Source organism: Mastomys coucha, unplaced genomic scaffold, assembly GCF_008632895.1.
Source record: "Mastomys coucha isolate ucsf_1 unplaced genomic scaffold, UCSF_Mcou_1 pScaffold6, whole genome shotgun sequence".
In the NCBI taxonomy this organism is placed as follows: Eukaryota; Metazoa; Chordata; class Mammalia; order Rodentia; family Muridae; genus Mastomys; species Mastomys coucha.
Window position 1 is genome coordinate 49,117,579 of NW_022196912.1, and position 5,445 is coordinate 49,123,023.

Here is a 5,445-nt window from a genome sequence, read left to right on the forward strand (position 1 = left end):
TTGGGACAGACTGTGAGACCCTATATCTCCAACCAGACGGAAAGCTTAATAAGGTACAGGTGTCTGTCTCGCCAATTTGTGGGGACAGACTACAGAGGATATGATTGTCTATGCATTTTATAAGCTTGCATTTAGGAAGAGAATAAGAGAGCAAGTCAGAGGCCAGAGTCAGGCCAAGTAGGTGTAGGCTGTCCTAGGAACCCTGGGCTCGGACTATCTAAGTGAGCTGGGTGGAAAGTTGAGTGTCGGGGTTGATCCAAGCAAGGGCAAAGATATTTTGTGACTGGGAGTTTGGAGGAATAGAAAGGAAGGCCTCCTTGAGGTCTAGGACAGAGAAATGGGAGGTCTCCAAGAGAATAGTAGAGAAGTAGGGGTAGGCACAATGGGGTGAAGGGGAACTACTGCTGAGCTGTAAGTTGGAGATCCCGAGCTTAAGCAGTAGGTTCCACTGGGTTTTTAAACTGCAAGTATGAGGGTATTAAAGGGGGAAGAAGTAGGGTGCTGAGGGTCTTTCTTAAGAAGTCAGAAATAAGAGACTTATTCCCTGAAGCTGTGAGAGAGAGTGGGTACTGAGACTGGGTGATATATTTGGTGGGGTTTTGCAAGTGAATGATGGCGGGGTGGGTAATGTTTGACTATAGAGGAATTTTGGAGTGTCCCATTCTCAGGGATCCATCTTGGAGGCTGGTAAGGGTGAAGGTGTGTCAGATTATGTGGCTTGGAGGAGGAGGAGGAGGAGGAAGAGGAGGAAGAGGAGGAAGAGGAGGAAGAGGAGGAGAAGGAGGAGAAGGAGGAGAAGGAGGAAAGGAGGAGAAGGAGGAGAAGGAGGAGGAGGAAGAGGAGGAGAAGGAGGAGGAGGGGGGGGCGGTATCTGCTGAGCCTGGAGTCAAGAGGATGGTAGAAAAGCAAAAGAAAATAGAGGGTCCCACTTTGGCTAGGAGGTTCATTCCCTGCAAGGCGACAGGACAGGTTGGTACCACCAGGAAGAAGTAAGGGAAATACCCTTAAAGACACGTGTAGAACATTACAATTAAATGTATCACTGTCTAGCTTCAAATAAATGAGCCTCAAACTATATTTATGTATTAGTCTCTGTGCAATTATTGGGGGATCAAGCCTAATCTAAATCTCTAACACAAGTTTGGCTATTACCCCAATTATGCTCCCCAAATACTTGCTGTTTGTTAATTTTCTGGGTATTTCTGATCCAGCAGTCTGGAGTCCTGGGGAGGCATTTCACTCTGGCTCTGGCATGTGCTGCGGGTCCATCATGACTAATGGAGACCTCCTGTTCTCTCCAATTCTCCTCCTCTGTGCTTCTTCTCCCTTTCTCTCCTCTCTTCTCCTCTCGGTCCCTACCTGCGGCCCCCAGCCCAGTACCTCAAACTCTATCACTCCCTTTCTCTCCCCCAACCCCCAGTAATTGGCTGTCACAAGTGTTATTTAACCAATAGTTTTAAATTGGTGAGCAAGGTTTACACAACAAAGGCTGGTATTCATGAGGGTCTGCTCACTCTTTGCGGAGCAGCCAGATCTTGAGGTACGTAATTTACCATTTGAATATCAGCAGCATCAAACCAACCCCCTACATATACAACCAAGTGGTGGAGTTTAGTGAAGTTGGTCAGGCTATGCCCCTACCCAATAACTGGGTAACAAGAAGGGAAGGTGGTTGCCTAAAACTCTGTACTGAGTAAGTGGTCCTGGTGTCCAGAAGGAGGAAATAGATCGCCCTGATGGTAAGATGTCTACCCAAGGCTTCTTGTTTGAGCGGTCAGTGGTCAGGCCAAGGGAACTTGGGGCCTCTCAGTAGTCCATGGCCAAATCTAGGAGGTCTGCTAGAGGGTGTTCTGGGCCTGATGTCCTCAAAACTCAAGGAACTTGGGGTCAGTCAACACCCCAGTGCCTTTCTTGTTGGCACCTTGGGCATGGTCTGGATGGTCTATGAGGCTTCTGACAGGCCCAAGCCCAGTGACCTTACTGACCACATTTAAAACAAGGACCCAGGGCTGGTGAGATGGCTCAGTGGGTAAGAGCACTGACTGCTCTTCCGAAGGTCCTGTGTTCAAATCCCAGCAACCACATGGTGGTTCACAACCACCCGTAATGAGATCTGATGCCCTCTTCTGGTGTGTCTGAAGACAGCCTCAGTATACTTATGTATAATAATAAATAAATCTTTAAAAAAAGCCTAAAAAAAAAAAACCAAGAACCCAGAGGTTCTCCAGCTTTTGGGGACTAGAGATCCTGGGCAGTTGCCATGGCCATCTGAGAGGCCTAATTCAGCATCAGATATTTTTGTTTTCTTTCTTTTGCATCCTATGGTACACCTTGAAGGCCATAGCTAAGACTTTGTCTGTGGAGTTAGGGTTCCATTCTCTAGATGTTTAAGTTTGGCCCTAATATCAGAAAAATTCTGGAAGAAAAAGCAGATAATAAGGAGTAGTTTTCCATCTGGGGTCTCAGGATTCAGACTGGTATATTGCAAGAGAGCCTTTGTAAGGTGGTCCAGGAATTGAGATGGGTTTCCGTGTTTGTCCTGGATGACCCCTAGAAAATTTTCATAATTTATCACTTTAAGAGTGGCCTTATGGAGACAAGGCGAGAGGCAAGTTATAAATTGGTCCCTAGCAAGGATACCCCCTGGGATGTTGTAATTCCATTGAGGGGACTGACTTAGTCCTGGATGGGTGGTGTTAGTTTGGTGGATTTTGTCTGCATGAGCCTTAGCCAGGTCCCAGACTCAGCTGTGCTCTTCAGGAGGGAAGATTGTTGGTGAGAATCATATAAACATCATGGAAGAAGACATTGTAAGAATGGATGATATACTGTAATTCTTTAATAAAGGTGGAAGGTTTGCAGTGTAGGACCCCAATCTCTTTTCTGTTTGAGAGAGTTCATTTAATGAGAAGAGGATGCATACTCTGACCAAACCATCCTAGCATCCTTCTGCAAGGGAAGAACTCTGGCAGCTTTAGGCCCTGTAGGGGGAGGCCAAGGAGCTTCCATGGCAGAGCAGGAGCGAGTAGCAGGAGGACTAAAGGCTGCCGGTGGGCTAAGTGGGCACCCAACAGGGTTGATCTCGATAGCCTATCACTGAGAAGTGAGAAAGGAAGACTCAAGAGAGAGGGAGAGAAGGGGCTGTGGGCCAAGGCCAAGAAGGGGAGGCTCGTAAGCATGATGGAAAAGAAGCTTGATGGGGGGGTGGGGGGGAGTCAAGTGGTTTGGGCCTCACAGCTAGGAGGAAGCATGATGGGGGGGAGGAGTCATGTGGTTGGGACTCACAGCTAGGGGGAGTTGTTTTTCCTTGGCTGGCTTGTGCCATGGGGTCACTTTTAGTCAAATGGGAGTGAGGTCACCTGGCCAAGTCCTCCCTTTCCAACCCTACTAAAGACAGCTGTCAGCCACATGGCGGTCTCCACCCAGATGGGGATACAGCAGCTCAGATGGCAGCAAGTGTCATGTTTCCTTAAAGGTAACATGTATACATATGTATATCTACACATATATATGTACATACATATATACACATATGTATATCTATAATATACAAGGTAATTATATGCATATATGTATATAATTGAAACTATCAACCCCAGTGCTATGAAGTTTTAAGTTAACAGATGTACTGAGTTTCAATCATACCCATTGTGTTTACAAACCTTGAAGTACAGAAAGTTCGGACAACTGTCTCACACACCTCGAGGTAAGATTTGTACCTCAGCAAGTGTTTTTTTAGAGAGTTAAATCAAAACGCAAAGAGTTTGAGGTGAGTTGCAATAGTCGCCATTAGGAACAGTCTGTCCCGTTATTCTGTTGTGCTCTCCTTTCTCTGTCACAGTCAGGTAGCTTGCCTGATATGGGGCAAGCCATATCATATTTTGGAGGAACCTTTACGCAAACATGCTTGGGTCTAGAGGAGCGAGAGCCATAGCCCAACTCCAGAGCCAGCTTTCAATTCTAAGTGGGACAGCACAAAACAACAGTCTAATGCCACTCAAAGCTAAAAGAAGCCTGAGTCCCCACGAAACTGAATCCGGTGAACTGAGAACAAGGAAGGCTTAGAAATAGGAAAATTTCAAGGTGGTGACATAGACAGAGGATGCTGCAGGAGGGGACTGAGAGACACGTCAGCCAGTGAGGACCGAATGTGGGTGCGTGAGAACTGCACCTGGCCTACTCTTTGCTTCTCCCCTCTCCTGCCATATCAAGCCTTGTTCTCACTTGGCAACAAACTTATAGATCCACCGACATTAACTTAAAAGACAGGACATTTTACAACATGTTTGGGCAAGGTGGGGGGTGGGGCAGGGAGACTAGAACCCCCTCAAAAAAAAAAACAAAAACAAAAACAAAAAAACAAACAGGGCTTGGAGTGGAGAAAAGAGAAATAGGGAATGGGGAATCTGTTTCCACTTCCAGATCAGTGGCAGTATTGTAAAATTCCCAAATAATATGGGGATCCAGGGTACCACTAGGCAGCCTTTTGGCTTGATAATCTAAGGGGTATTGAGGCCAAATTTGATTGCAAAAATGAATAAATTTATGACCCTTCTGGTCAGATGCCAGGTGAAGAGGCTGGGAGTCTCCTAAGAGGCATCTCAAGGGGGAACGAGGATATGAAAAACATGGTTCCCATGGATGAGAGGAGGAAGGAAAATGTCACCTACAGCCTTGTGGGAAAACTGCTAATTATGGTAGAAATCACAAATTGACTGGATAACCTTCTGGGGCTCGGCATGTAATGGGGGACTACCCTCCTTAACAGGGGCATATAATGGAGGACTACTTCCTTAACAGGGTTCCTCCTTCTCTGATCTTGTCCCAGGAATTCTGAGCCCCAACACTTGCCTCTACCTGAGGAACGTCACATAGCCTCTGTTAGTTCATAGTCTATTGATTGTCCTTTCTCCTGACAAAACCTGTTCAGTCAGCACCTGAGATTCTTGAAATGCTTCCCCATGCTAGTGAGTTATGCCAGGTACCCTAAGCCCCCAGCCAATAACCTTTGCCCACCCTGGATGCCTCTACCCTCAGTCCCCCAAAACCCTATAAGCCTTCCTTCATGATAAGCAGAGTTGATGTGACTACTGACGGGCAGTCCCAGTGTGGGCCTTCACTGTATATATTCACAAAGCTTCTAACACCCCCTGCCCCCCATCCAATGTCTCTGCTCCCACTGACCTAGTGAATTGAGTCAGCTGATGACCCACTAGAATGGAAAGACCCACACAGCTTGTAGTCACTGGTGTTCCCATGACTCAGGAAGGACTAAAAGAGGACCAAGCAATTCCATCCAGTGAGTTAGCACTACAGGGGTCTGGGGCTTAGCCTGGCTAAGCCAGAGGAGAGACTGATATCAGGGCTTTTGTAGAAGCCAGAAGATGGAGATGAAAACTGAAAACTGAGTTCTCTCTCTCTCTCTCTCTCTCTCTCTCTCTCTCT